The sequence below is a fragment of the Prionailurus viverrinus genome, chromosome C2 (assembly GCF_022837055.1).
Source record: "Prionailurus viverrinus isolate Anna chromosome C2, UM_Priviv_1.0, whole genome shotgun sequence".
NCBI classification, from domain to species: Eukaryota; Metazoa; Chordata; class Mammalia; order Carnivora; family Felidae; genus Prionailurus; species Prionailurus viverrinus.
The window spans coordinates 65,675,831-65,691,763 of NC_062569.1; the positions used below are offsets into that span (position 1 = coordinate 65,675,831).

The 15,933-nt window shown below is 40.5% G+C and overlaps 1 long non-coding RNA gene across 4 annotated transcripts in view; it reads left to right on the forward strand.

The window, feature by feature from the left end:
* The first annotated feature begins 1,120 nt into the window (after positions 1 to 1,120).
* LOC125175193 (uncharacterized) overlaps positions 1,121 to 15,933 on the forward strand; it is a 256,162-nt gene continuing 241,349 nt past the window's right edge. For all 4 annotated transcript variants that reach the window (XR_007155688.1, XR_007155687.1, XR_007155689.1 and 1 more), the window contains exon 1: positions 1,121 to 1,182. This is a non-coding gene — a long non-coding RNA (uncharacterized LOC125175193). The remainder of the gene's footprint in view (positions 1,183 to 15,933) is intronic.

Sequence of the window (15,933 nt, forward strand, 5' to 3'; positions counted from 1 at the left end):
TATAGCAGAAAAAAATTAAAAATATTTTTAATAGAAATTGAAAGTAAAAATGAAGTTTTTCTCTTTCTGCATTCAAGAAAAAGAAAAGAAACAAAAAAGAAAAAGGAAAAGGAAATCATCTGAAAATTTGAAAAAGTGAATACACTGAAGTCGACTAAAATTAAATGATGGAAGTAAAATAGAATTTGAAAAAATTTACACAAAAGTAAAAAATATAGCAATAACAATTGAAGAAAAATCTTTTTAATAAAATTAAAACTGAAAATGAATTTTTCTCCTTCTGTATTCAAGAAAAATAAAAGTAAAAAAGAAAGAAAAAAAAGAAAATTGAATAGATGGACCTGCTAACAGATTGAAATAGGACTAGAATTACTTCATTTCATAGAAGTCAGACTATGAAGCGCTTTACAGCGCTCTAAGCCAGTGGTGAGACTTGTGTTCTTGAAGAGCGAGGTTGGCCCAGTTGGGCGGGGCTCCATGTAATGGCTCTGCTCTCCACTAGATGGCGCTGCTACCCTACTGGGATGGAGTGTTTGGCTTCATAGGTGAGTATGCGCATGCTCGGGAGTGGTGAAAATGACGTCGCTCAGCTACCCAATCTGTTCTCCCAGATCAGCAATCGAGCACCCTTCCTCTGTCTTCAGCTCTCGTCCACTCCCGGCTTTTTCACTGTCCGTGACCAGGCCCCAGGCAGTACCTCTCTCCCAAGTTTTGTCCAGATGCGGCTGTTTTCCCTGGCCCCTTACTTCTGAAGGACTGTGGAGCTTTGACCCGTTCCGCCCCTCTGTGGGAGGGTCTCACCGAGAAATGGCCGAATGAGCAATGGCCTAATGTCGGCTGCACCCAGGAACGCTCACTGGACCCTGCTGCTGCGGGTGCCCCAAGACTGTGGCCAGGTGCCACTCTGCCCCAGAAAAAGTTCGCAAGATAGTGTAGCAGCATCATTTTGGGGATAATGGAAAATCACAACACACATCTGGCACCAGCCTTCACCCTTAATGACCTTGTTCCAGCTCCAGCGAACGTGGCCGTTCTCTGGGGTCTGCTGGGACCTGGTGGCCTCAACAGTCTCTACCAAACGTCCTTCCAGCAGTGGAACCGCTTTTCCCCGTGTGGCCCCGAGAACCTCCCGGACCCCACTCTGTTCCTGGGGATTCGTCCTTCCCACCAGAGCACCGCCAGGTATGGAGCTGCAGAGTTGCAGCCTCTGCGCTCCCCTTGTTTACGGTCTTAATGGAATTTAAACCCTCTCCTTTCTCCTTTCTCCCTTTTTAGTTTAGTCCCTGCGGCTGTTTGCTATTTTTCACTTTCTCTCTGGCTGCTTTTGGGGAGGGGTTCTTTCCCTGTATTCTCCCCCCCCCCCCCCCCCCCCGCCATGGTCTCCGTCCTCTCTCTGCCTGCAAAAGCACCTCCCTTCCTGCAGCTTCTCGCTCCCCAAGTTCACCTCTCCGTGCTGTGTACCTGCTGAATTCTGTGGTTCAGGTTGTGCAGATTGTTGTGTTAATCCTACAGTCAGTTTTCTAGGTGTGTAGGATGGTTTAGTGTTGGTCTGGCTGTATTTCATGGACGCGAGACACACAAAAAACTTCCATGCTGTTCTGCCATCTTGGGTCCTCCGGCTCACTGCCCTAAAAATTCTCTATTTCACCTATTCATGCCTTCCTTCTCCCCAACCCCTAGCAACCACTGACATTTTTCAGTGTCTCCATAGTTCTGCCTTTCCTGAATGTCATATAGTTAGAATTATACAGTATGTAGTTTTCACTTTTACTTTTTTGAATCATGTTGCCACAGTGCTTTCCAGAAAGTTTGTACCAATACACAAGCCACCAGCAGCAACGTATGAGTTACCCTGTCTTACCTTCATTAGCATTGGTTTAACTTTACAAAATCACAATTCTGAGAAGTGAAAAGTCATTTTATTTTTTTATTTTTATTTTAACAAATTCTTTTTTGAAATGTTTATTTATTTATTTTGAGAGAGAGAGAGACAGAAAGAGAGAAAGCATGAGTGGAGGAGGAGCAGAGAGAGGGAGAGAGAGAATCCCAAGCTGGCTCCACACTGTCAGTACTGAGCCCCACGCGGAGCTTGAACTCCTGAACTTCGAGATCGTGACCTGAGCCGAAATCAAGGGTCAGATGCTCAACTGACTGAACCACCCAGGTTCAGTCACTCCAGGTGCCCTAGAGAAGTGAAAAATCATTTTAATTTGTATCTTTTAAAAATTTCTAGTTAGGTTAAATGTTGTGTAAGTAAATCAACTGAGTTGTTAATAATTATGGAGTAGCAAAGAGATTGAGGTTTTAATCTTAACAGGACTTGTTTGGAGCCATTCTGTACTTCTAATGCAATGTGGAGACGTGTATTTTCATAGTCCCTGAGCAGGATCGGTGCCTGTGGTTGTGGAGAGTGTGCTCCAGTTGGCCCAGAGAGGAGAGTTGGGACTGAAGTATTGTCTGTGCTTATCAAGTTATGTACCCTGGGATGGGGCTGCATCAGGCCATTACAATTACAGGAATCTAATTTTTTCAGGTTCTTATTTCTAATAATTTGTGTGAGAGCATGGCTGCTCTAATGAGGACTGGATTTATTTAGTGGTGAGAGTATGGCTCTTCCCACCTCCCCCAACTCCTACAACTAAATTATCTGAAGACGGGACCTCTTCCAAATTTCTCTAGGGACTTTAGGGACCCCCCCCCCCCGAATTCAGATAGATTTCCCACTTGGCTGTGAATGGGTGTAACAGAGAACCACACCACCATCACTGATATCAGCGTCTTGCGTACCACAGGGATGTTGGGACAAAATAAAAGTTGAAAACTAATGTCATATTGTATGGCAGTAATAATTTTAGCCTTGAACATTGTTATTTTGCCGGATATATAAAAAATACCCACAACACCTCCTTTCACAGACATAGCAGGTTATGGAACAATCATGGAACATTCTTCAGAGAAGCTCTATGAGCTGCAAAGTCCCCAGGGATGCCTGTCTCAGAACGTGATACCATTTATCCCTCTTCTACTTGTGAAGGTTGAATTTGCTCCCATCTTACCCAGAACCCCAGTATTTCCCAAGCAACAGACATAGATGCATGTCCATTTTGCGAAATACACAATTTAAGATATTTGCAATAATTCAAATGGAGATGAAATATGTCACCGCTGAAAAATGTTCCTTGTATTGAAAGAAGGTGTATTTAAGGATCAAAAGACCTGAATTCAAATCTCAGCTCTACCACATACTGGCTATGATATCCTGGGTTTAAGTTTCTTTTGTAATTTTATCGGTATCTTCATTTTATTTGTAAAATGAGGGTAATAATGTTTCATTATTTTGGTTGAGTTAGGAATAATTACAATTATGCATGCAAAGATAGTATCCCCCAAATGTTAATTAATTCCATTCTCTCATAAGTGTGATAAACTTTTCAATACCTTCAAATGGTGGCCAACCTATAAAAACCTCATTGGTTGGGATCATCAGAAATCAATATTAGAAGCCACAAAACAGTGGTAGGTATTTCATGATATATTTTCATTTTTATTAAAATTCTCACTGAGGTCATTGTGGCATAAAGTCCTCTGGGGACTTCAACCTGCAATAATGTGCAGACCACCAATATGTAATTATTTTGTTTTTAAAGAGTAAGGAATGGGGGTGCCTGGGTGGAACAGTTGGTTAAGTGTCTGACTCTTGACTTTGGCTCAGGTCATGATCTCACGGTTCATGGGTTTGAGCCCTCCATTGGGCTCTGCGTTGACAGTGCAGAGCCTCCTTGGGATTCTCTCTCTCCTTCTCTCTCTGCCCCTCACCCCAGGTGTGTGCACTCTCTCTCTCTCTCTCTCTCTCCCCCCCTCTCTCCATAAACAAAGAAACAAACGTTAAAAAAAAATCTTTCGTTTGTACCAAGTACCTAGAGCAAAAAGGCACGGGCAAGGCCAGAGGACTCATTTTATAGATGAGGAAATTCAGTGATTTATCTGTATCTAAGGCAGATCGTAAGTCTCCATAGCATGCACAGGAGGATATGGCCTTCAGTGGCTTGGCTAGAAGAGAATCTCGTAAGTTTGGGTTTTATGTCGAAATTTTGATCAACATTGGTACTCTAAAGTTCTTTTTACATTAAATTACAAATTAACACGAATGATACTCATTGGACAGAGTTCACATTTTATTCTCAATATCACTTGTAGGGATTAAAAATGAAATCTATATGATTACTCCACATACTTCTTAGGACAGCATTTTTTTCTCCCACAGATTTGAATTACTACATTATTTGTTCTTTCTGAGCCTCACGGGAATAAAAGAGCTAGTATAACCCACTTTTACCCATTTTCTTTTCTCCAAGGGAATAGGTAGATGATTAATGAGATAATGAATGTGAGGAGAACTCCCTGGAGGAAACACATTTCACAAACACGAAGAGAAGACTTTAGCTGACTCACTGATTCCAACAGCTCAGAGACATGGATAAATCTTTTGGTATGAACTCTAGCTACTTAGTCTGTCCATCCTACGCACACCTTAAAACTGGATTCTGGAGAGTTTCCTAAATATCAAACTGATCTTATTTATAACAAAATTCATCACCCGGTTTGTAATTAACACCAAGTGTTATTGAAATTCAATGCTTCTGCAGGGTGGGAAGCAGAGCAGTGATCAAGACTAACATGGAATTGAATTGCCTATGTAATATAGCTTGGCTTTCCATGGTCTTTCAGAATAAAATGTTTTATCCCACATCCACTCCCTTAAAAAAATGATATTTTCATTATCTGAAGAATAGAAATGAATTGGTAAAATTTTAAAAAGCCAAGAGCAAAAGCTAAAAACTCACAGCTGGAAAAATTAAATGAATACTATATCCAGCTGTTTCCCAAGGACCTAAAGTATATCAAGAATATTAAGATGTTACTGTAGATGTGGCTGGAAGCTCCCCATTATGCCTCTGGCTCTCTGGGTTGAAATGAAAACAATTTCTTGAACAGCAGAGAAATGGTTTTCCAACCCAACTTTTGTGTTAAATGAGACCCATAACATTTTGTTAGATTAGAAAATCAGTCAAGAGACACACTACAATAACACACATTTAAAGTTGTTATGTATTGATGATTTTTTTTTTATCATTAGAAAATATCTCTCCTCTGTATGTATTGTAGGCATGGCATCTGTAGCTCAGCTTCCTTTGCAGTGCTCTTCTATCTGCTTTTTGTAATAATTTTTTTTTTTTTGAAATTTCTTGCCTGTTGAGGGTTCTCATAGTTTCTTCACTGGCGTGGATTTAGAAGTTAGTTTGTTAGGTAGCATCTCTGATCATTGGGGGAGAGCTGGACTTTTTAATAAATGGTGCTGGACAAGTGGGTAGCCATTTGGCAGAAGATAAAATGAGAGCCGTATCTCAACTATACACAAAAATAAACTCCAAAAGTTTTAGGGATATGTATGTAAACAATAAAAGCACACAATATGTGATGAAAACATGAGCGAATTCCCCTTTAACCTTATTAAACGTGTAGGGAAGAGCTCTCTAGCCATGGCTCAAAATCGAAGAGGAATAAAAGCAAAAAACTGAAACATCTGACTACATTAAAAGATTACTTACAAGAAAACCCACATACAATAAACAACTCAAAGGAGGACTGACACACTAGGGCAAAATACCTCTATACTTTGTATACCCTAGACAAAGAAATACAGATAGATATATATACACAGAACTTGCAGAAATGGAGAGACAAAGGACCAAGACCTGTTAGAAAAATGGGAAAAAACCATGAGCAGACACAAAAATATGTAAATAGCCCTCAAATATATGAAAAAATGTTCAGATTCACTTATAAATAGAGAAATGCACATTAAAAAATACTGAAGCATAATTTCTCACTATCAGAGTGGCAAAAATCATAAAGTATGCCAACACATGTTGCTAGTGAGGCTGTGAGGACACAGACACTCCCTCATAGACTGTTGGTGAGAATGTGTGCCACTACAACTTCTGGAGGGTAACAAATCTACCTATGCACTTGCTTTTTGACCCAGAAATCCCACTTCTAGGAATCTACCTTGAAGATGTGCTTCCAATAAATACGAAAACATATATGCCAGTGTTACTTACGATGGCATTGTTTGTAGTTGCAAAACACCGAAACAACCTAAATCCTGGGACCCAGGGGAGTGGCTGAATAAATGATAGCACGCCTACACAGTGGATACTCTGCTAAGAGAAAAAGACATGAGGAAGATCTCTATGAACTGTTATGGAGGGATTTCTGGAACATATTCACAAAAAAGTGGAAAGGAAAATTACAAACAAGTGTATATGGGATGCGATGTTTCATGTGTGAAAGAGGGGAAATAAGAAAATACATATGGCTCTGCATATCTGTGCAAAAGAAACACAGGAAAGACAAATGAGAAACTAAAGAGACTGGTTCCCTGCAAAGGTTGGAGGGAAAGATGCAGAAAGAAGACATGGTGGGAACAGGTTAGTAGGGATGAAGAGGGGGAGACACTCCTCTGAGTGTGTGTGTATATACATATATGCACACACACAAATATACACACAGAAACATTATACTACATATGTTTTAATATTATAGGTGTGACCTCCAGAACCATAGCAGAATGACACATACATGCCTTCTCCTCAATAAATAAAGTTAGAGAGGAAATGAAGGAAATCCAAAATCGAATGTAACCAGTAGCAAATGAACCAAACTGTATTAAAAATTAAAGACATAACTGCATTGAAATGAATGGATAAAAAAAGAGCTCAACTAGCTTTGAAACAATGTTTTGACTGGATACTGTGAGGCTAAACATGAAATGAATGATATAAAATTGCTGTTATCTAGTTAGTAAGTGTTTGTCCTCAGGATATTGATGAGCAATAGTGTAACTACGTTAGGGGTAAACTAGCAGTGAACAAATAAGTGATGTATTATAGATAATGAGATCTGGGTCTTTCTGGGGACAGAAGTTACAGAAATATAAAGAGAAAGGGCTCGAATGAACCTCATCGTGTTGGATTCAAATCATAAGTATCAATATGAACTCATGTTTTTTTTTTAAAAATGTAGATAGATGTAGAAATAAATATAGATGTGTACATGTGTGCGTTAGTATTCGTATATATATTTCCCATCTTTGTCCACCGAGAGGGCACAGAAGTAATGATACTCCAGAAGCCATAAACACTCCCGGGGGCAAAATCTTGGCTTATAAATACGATTTTTAAATGAAAGAAATCGGAACTCCTTGAAAAGTGATTGATTTCAGGGTTAGGGAAGAGAAAATAGAAGATGAGCGTGAAGTATCTTGTGATGTCAGGAAAAAAGGAAGTGCTCGAATGAAGGTGAATGGCATGTTGTCAGGACACAAGAGCTAACCCGAAGGAGCTCTCAATGGCCAAAGATGGAGCAATTTGAACAATAAAATACATAACGGTAACATTGCATTATAATCAATAAAATAAGCATCCTTGAGTCAATACTTGATATTTGATTAAATAAATAATCAAATAAATACACGAAGAGAAGGAATAGCACCTTCCTGCAGAAAAAAATCCAAGTAAAAAGTATAGAAGGAAATACAAAATCATTCCTGAGCAAATCCAGAAGTAAGATCCACTAAGATAGACGCTAAAATGATGGGGCAAAAGTTTGAGGAAAATCAGGATATTAGCACAATCTCAAACTATCTGTTAATTAATTACAAAGGGAATCACAGTAGCTTTAGAATGGAAAAACTTTGCAGACACTACTTAAGCCAACGATCAAGGCTAACATCACAACTAATAAGGCATGACCTTCTAATACACACTGAGAAGGCCAAATGGCACTTAATGCTGTGTTCTTGCCCCAAAGATTTAGGTCAGTACAATCATAAGAAAACATGAGAAAAAACAAATTAAGCTCCATTCTACAAAATTACTGGCCAGTATTCTGTCAAGAACACACACACACACACACACACACACACACACACACACAGAAAAAATGAGGAATTGCCACAGATTATAAAACTAAGGAGGCAATCTGGGAGCAGATAAAGGACTTTAGGGGGGAAAACTGATGGAATTTGAATATGTTTTCTAGTTTAGTTAATAGTATTGTTACAATGTTAATGTCCCAGTTTTGTTCATTAAACTATGTAAATAAATTACATAAGTTACTAACATTAGAAGAAGAGTAAAGGGCATACATGAACTTTGAACTGTTTTTTTTTTCAGATTTTTTTATAAGTCTAAAATTATTTTAAAATAAAAATTTAAACAAGTTATTAGCATTTAAATCTAGTCTCAGAAAGGATATTATGATATACTTTTTTGCTATTTTGAAGTGAAAAATAGCATTAAATAGTGAATTCCTATAGTATATAAACTAGATCAAACTCTGTAAAGCTCTGCAAAGCGACTCTCCGGGTGTTTGGAGCTTGAGCTATCTCAAGGCTCAGCTCAGGGAGAATTTGCCAGTAACCTCACTCACATGGCTCGGGTACGCCCAGGCTGCTGTCTGGTGATGTCAGTTCTTTGTCATGTGAGGCTTTCTATAGGGCAGTGCACACCATGGTAGCCGGCTTTCCTCAGAGCCAGCGAGAGAGAGGAAGAGAGCAAGCAAGAAGAAAGCCACCGTCTTTTTCAGCAACCAAATCTTGGAGGTACTTGTTGCCACATTCCATTTGTTAGAAGCAGATCACTAGGTCTAACACACGGTCACGGTCAATGGGAGGGCATGAACAGGCATGAACAGGAAGTGGGAGTCTTTGGGGACTTATCGCAGGGGGTTCCTGACACAAACAGCAAACAGCAGTCAGAGAGGGCCAGAGGGAGAGCCGGGCTGGGTGCTGGAAGGATAACCAGTTCTACTTGCAACATGACAGTGTAAAGCGCTGGGGAATTTTTCAGCAGGGATGTCCATCTGGACGTTCGGCATGCAGCCTGAGGCGCAGATAGCTGATGAGAACAAGAGGTGGAGATGTAGGCATCTTTGGCCTGCCAGTGGCACTTAAAACAATACGGTTAGAAACAAATAGCATTCAAAGGAAACGTGCAGCTGAGGCAGGGAGCACCAATATTTAAGACACGTGCAGATGAAGAGAAGCTCACAGAAGAGAGCACAAGCGGAGTGGCCGATACAAACTTATTTTAGCAAAAATAATAAAAATGGATGGTAAGATTTATAATACAAGTAGAAATTTATGCCAGCAATAACATAAAGGACAACCGAGAAGAAATGGAAATATAACATAATATTGTTACACATCTGAAATGATTAACAGTTCAAGGTAAATTGTGACAATGTAAGGATGCTTATTGTCACTGGAACAACTAAGAAAAAATTATACAGAGGTATAGCTAAAACACCCATAAAGGAGATAAAATGGAAAAAAAAAATGCGGTATCCCAGAAACCAAAGGCGAGAGCCTTGCAAGAAGGGAGGAGTTATCAGTGGTGACAACCGCTGGGAAGTCTGTTATAGGACGAGTACTGGGAAGTATTCACGGAGTTGGAAATTAAGAGGCCCCCGGGGCCTAGGCAGCGCTAGTTTGGATGGACTGGTGGTAAAGTAACGCCGATGCTTTCGTTGCAGAACGAATATGAGCCGAGGAAGTGGAGAAGCTGAGTAAGTTTAGAGTCCCCTCTTGAGAAGCCTGGAAGGAATTTATATGCCACCCCTTGTAAGGGCATAGTTACACCCACGTGGCTATTTGAGGGTGATGAGAAATTCCCATTCTGCCACCCACCAGCCAACAAAAGGCTGAGTTTTAAAACATTTCCTGTTAACTCCCCATATATAAAGGATGAGTCTATATTTCTTAAACATGCACTTGTTCCTATGCTCTTTAAAAATGGCAGACTATTTCCACAATTGCTGACCATGTGAAGTGCTTTTCCCATCATCAATCTCATAAATATTCAGCTATTGTACCTCTCCCCAAACAGCCAGAGATTTATTCACTATATTGAATTGCAATCTCACCTTTCCTTTCTGCTCCTTTGTAAAGAGAAAGATAATATTTCGGCATTTTTTTGTAACGCCTCAGCCTTGAGGGAATGTAAATATAAGCATAATTGATTTTCTGAACTTGCTCCCCCCCCTCCTTATGTTCCGGTGCTTTATGCATTACAGGTGGAATGACTGACAAATCAGCCCTGATTGCTAATTAGAAAACAGAATATATTAGAAGCATAGCACATATATCCAATTTGCTCTCAGTGCAAACCCTGGAAATGTAACGCTCCTCAATGCTCTAGTGCTTGCTGTCTAATTACCTGCTCTTTCGCTTTGACTTAACCATTCAGGAATTACACTATCTGTGTCTGGCAGGTCAGGGGTGATTGCTTATTAAATGGTGGAATTCACCTGCCTCACCCTGACTCATCCCTCCTTCCCCTCACCCCTCTGAAGCGACACTCTTCCACAGAAAGCATTTCTTCCCTTCACGTGTTGGCTGGATAATGAAAGCTGGTGCTCTTATCCCTGTTTGAAGCCCAAATTCTCAAGGTGATTTTACTTCAAGGATTGGTGAAATAGGAATTCCGTCCTCCCCTCTCTCTCACTGCTGGTATAAAGAGGTCTTTTTGTGTCAGAGTCCTTAATGGCAAGGCAAGACCCCCGGGGTTCCTATTCTTCCATGCATCACCTCAGCAATCAGCTAGTGGCCCTGAAAAGAGAGGCCACCTTTGCCTTTGTGTTTGAAATGAGAGTTCACTATTCACACCAGGAATCTGTGGGCACCTGAAGGCTGAAAAATAAGAATTGATTTCTTTTCACCCTCCCACTAATCTGAATGTCACCTCGGAAGCGCCCAGGATTTAATTGATCTGTGACAACTTCAAGGCAGCCCCAGCCCCCATTGAATGATTAAGAATATTAAGGAGGTTGGAAGCACTAGCCAGAGGTAGGGATCTGCTTCTCCTCCTGGGACTTAGGCATTAGGCATTTGAACAGAACTTGATTCTTACAAGTTCCTCTTCATTTATTTGAAGGTGGTGTGGAATCCTCATAGAAGACCGAACCATAGAAAATTGCCAATATTTATGTGTTTTTCACTTTTAAAGATGACATTTGCATATGGTTTAACTTAGTATTAGCTACTATCAGAGCAATAGAAGGTTGAAGCCTAGATAGATAAAATGACTTCTGAGACCGTATCCAGAATCTTTGCCCTCAGAACTCATGAATTAGGAAAGTCACCCATTTATTCATTAACAAAACATTTGTTGTATATCCATTTTTGTATTGCTCATTGAGGCAAGGACGCTAAGGGTTGGGTATATATATTGGCCCCACTTAATTACCCACCAGGTAAATTATGCATGCGTGTAAGATTCCACAAAATACAGCATTATATTTTTTTCAATTTAGTTTAGTTTTTATTTTTATTTTTTGAGAGACAGAGTGAGCGAGCAGGAGAGGGTCAGAGACAGAGGGAGAGAGAATCCTAAGCAGGCTCTGTGCTGACAGAGCTCTCTGCTGATGCAGAGCTCAGTCTCACAAACCCTGAGATCATGACCTGAGCCAAAATGAAGAGTTGGACACTGAACCAACTGAGCCACCCATTTACCCTCAGTGCCCCATTCACGAAATGTGCCTGTTGCAGTGCTTATAAGGACAGAGAAAGGGCAAATTCAGGTACCTTTAATACTGGGTATATAACTGCACATGATTGGGTTCACTTTCAGAGAAAACATTCTGACAGCAATGTAGAGAATGCATGGAGGTATTCAGAGTGAAGAGTTAGACCAGTTAGAAGGGCCATGGTGGTTACATAACGATGAAGGCCTGAACTCAGGTAGTGGTAGCATGAGTGGATGGAGGAGAAAGGGTAGATTTGAAAGGTTTAGAAGAGAAAAATATGTGGATTTCATAATTGGATATGGGGAGAGGGTATGTGGATGAAGAATGTGTCTTAAAGACAACCACCAGGGTATCTGATTTGCATGGTGCCATTTACTGAAGAAGAGAACCAAAGATAAGGAAGAGGTAGGGGCCAGTTGAAAATACCCACTTTTGGGTAAGATAAATGTGAGATGCCTGTAGTCCAATAGGCAGACATATAATATGTATAGACACATGTACACATGTACATACTGATTGTCTGGGGCTCAGGAGGGAGGCCTGGGCTGGAGATAGATATATGCTGCATTCAATAGCTAATTGTTACCAGTAACAATTTTTATGCTCCAGGCCAAGATTGGGGTGATCTTTGCCCTTAATATGATTCTAGTATTTGGCAGACACAGAACAATGGGCACATTATAAGAATGTCTTAAGAATAAGGTCACCTACGGAGAACGCAGTTAAAAGTGCAAGAGCAGGATCTTGTGAATGATTAACATTCAATATGCAGGAGGAAAAAGAATAATGAATGATATCAAGTGAATGAAAATGGGAAGGAGGATCAGTCAAATAGGAGGAAAACAAGAAAAGAATGATACCGAGGAACTCAAAGGATAGGAAAGTTTCAAGGAGGGAATAGTGAATGGTCCCAAGCACTGCAGAGGCCAAATAAATAAGGAATGGAACATCCATTCAACATCACTTCTTGGAGGTGCATGAGTGATTCCATTTTCCCATAGTCGGTGAAACTGTGGGTTGAAGGCTGAATATGGAAGAGAGAATGAGAAGCGATAGAATGGACATGAATCTTTATAAAGCTTGTCCATGGGGGGATACTAGAAATTATTGGGCAGGGAGTTTTGGAGAGGTAGAGTTGGCTAGAGGTCTGCTTCCTGCTCTATATGATGTAGGGGCAGAACTCATAAAAGTCACTGACACAGAAATGAAGTAGGGGTAAAATCATCCAAACAATGAAATGCTAAAGTAGTAAAGGAGACAAAGTCAGTTATTCATTTCAAACTTTGTTCTTTTTAAATAAAACACATGTCCTGGTAGCTACATGTTTTAGAATGCAGCCAGGGAAGTGGTGGCTAAGAGCAGACATGTCATGTGAGCGGCAAGCAGACAGGTGTCCCGTGAACAACTTTGCTGAAGTGAGCAGGAAGAGGTGCCATGGTCAGAGAGGCCCTTTCATGCCTGCTCCAGCTCGGACAGGACACTGTGTGTAGGACACAGTTCCAGGAATGACGCTCCATTACAAGTGAGTCAGCATTTCTGGGACTGTCACAGTTTTACTGGAAGTAAGTACCACCTTATCTTCCTGGGCAATTACTTTCAAGAAATATGATGAGAAAAAATTTCAAAGCCCTGACCTCTCCAGATTTACTCTTCATTTTTTCAAATTCTCTGTAGAATTGTTCATAGCTAAGAATTGTTTTCATCAGAAAGTACATATGGAGCCCATCGGCAATTAAGAGCAGCCAAATCTAGCCCCAGGTCCAAAGGTGAGACACTACGTGGGAGTCTGGAGCCAAAAACTTGGCTTTGAGGTCAGGTGTGCTTGGGCATAAGTCCCAACTCTGTAATTTATTAGCAGTGAGACCTAGGGCAAGTCACTTAGCCTCTCTGAAACTTAGTTTCCTCAGCTGTATAATCAAGGATAATAAAAACAACTTTACAGGAATTTTGCAAAATAATATACATGAAGTGTCTTGGAAGAAATAGTTTGCTCAATAGGCTCTGTGTGCATGTGTATATATGTATGTGTATATTAATGTATATGTATATTTATATTTGGCATATGAATCTGCTTGACTGGTTCAATTTGAGCAACATTTGTTCAACATCTATAAGTGATGTACTCTGTCCGCACATACTGCAGAAAGGTAAGGAATAGCCAGTATAAAAAGATGGTCAATGACTCTGTTTTTACTTACACCAATAGGTCAAGAGAGAATGGAGGGATATTGATGCTGGGGGAATTTAAAGTGCAGCAGAATACAGTTCCAAACTACAGTGAAATGCCATCATGCCATTATAAAGAGAATCAATAAGAAACCTTTGGTAGAGATTTAAAAAAAAGGGGGGGGGAAAAGGGTAATAACTGTTACTTTGAGATGAGTTAAGTGCTAGAAAACAATGATGTCACTTCCATGGTTTAATGCTATCTTTATTATTTTATACTCTCAGGGATGTCTGGGTCACTTCCATATTTTGAGACACCTGGTACATTCACAAATGGAGAGATGCTAAAATAGGGTTAAAAGTTGTGGAATATTAAAAAAAAAGTATGTGTGTCCATAGGTATATCTATGAACAATCAATTCTTTTAACACAAAAATACAGTGCACTGTAAGTAGGTTTTTCACAAGACAGTCATAAGATTTATAAAAATGTATGTCAAAGTCCACTATAGGCACTGTGAAGAACTTCTTTCAGTCTTGCCAGTGTATTGTTGGGAAGATATCACAGCCTACACTTAACTGAACTATGTACATTGGCCTTTGCGCATGTGAGGTCTAGACCATGGCCTTTGGCCCTAAACTCTTGGTGATGGATTCTGACCAGTACATCTGACAGCTCATAACATAGATGCCCAAGACAGGTTTGTTCAAATTACGAGTGAGTTCTTATGCACTGCTTACCACCTAGAAAGCTGGCTGGAGATCTGAAAAACTGGTGTGCCGCTAGATGGGGTAATAGGTTGAGAGTCCACTCATTTTCCAAGAGGAAAAAATACATTACCTACATTTGCTGGGCTTCTGCACGCTTTTTATGGGTGACCGCCTTTTAATCAGAAAGTGCTTGTTGCAAAGTAGAAGAGGGGAAGGGGAAGATGATGAGGGATGTGGACAAAGGAGCTTCTTCAGTTTGCTTGGGTTTTTACAGTTCAGAGCACTTAAAGATTTTGGATTTTTACAGAGCAATAAAGCACAAATGACCCAGCATCAACCTTGTAGTATGCTAATAGGAGAAGTCAATTCTATCAGTAGCAGCATCAAGGCATTCCTAATTTCCCTAGAAATGAAGAGAAACCCATCTGTTTTTATTTTTTTTTTTTTTTTTTTTTTTATTTTTTTTATTTTTTTTTTTTTTTCAACGTTTATTTATTTTTGGGACAGAGAGAGACAGAGCATGAACGGGGGAGGGGCAGAGAGAGAGGGAGACACAGAATCGGAAACAGGCTCCAGGCTCCGAGCCATCAGCCCAGAGCCTGACGCGGGGCTCGAACTCCCGGACCTCGAGATCGTGACCTGGCTGAAGTCGGACGCTCAACCGACTGCGCCACCCAGGCGCCCCATGAGAAACCCATCTGTTTTTAAATGCAAGGCTTCTTTCTAATCTCAAATCTCTGTTCTTTATAATTCAAAGTTGTGCTAACTCCAGAGACAGTTGCTATCTTTAGACTTCAAGTATCTAGAGTAGGCTATGCCAGCTGACCTCATGCGAGATGCTTGCTCTTGTTGCTAGACCTCCTTCTCATCTCAATGTGATTCACTTCTGACACAGAGAAAACAGGCGAAAGCATTTAAATCCTCCTTGGATTGATGCAGTTTAGCAGGCTTATCTTGGAAGACCTCTGAGTCCCAAGGGTCTGGTTTTCCCATTCTAGATGGGATAATGCTGCTTCTGCTCATTCCCCCCAGAGTAGGGAATTACTTCTTGCTGGTGCACTGGAGAGAAGGTGAAGACAGGCTCCTTTAGTTTTTTTTGTTTTTGTTTTTTTTAATGTTTATTTTCGAGATAGAGACAGGCATGAGAGGGGAGGAGCAGAGAGAGAGACACAGGATCCCAAGCAGGCTTCAGGCTCTGAGCCGTCACCATAGAGCCCCACGCGGGGCTCAAACTCATGAACCACGAGATCATGACCTGACCCAAAGTTGGCATCCGACCGACTAAGCCATCCAGGTGCCCCGAGGCTCCTTTCCTTTTGAGTTTTTAAGACTCCAGTCTCCTTTATCCATGGGAATCGTTGAGTATTCCTGGGTATAAGACACAGGAAGAGCAGTCATACTACTATTGGTGCTAGTACTAAACCCATTATAATTTTGGACTTAGAAGTTACTCAGACACAAAAATCTG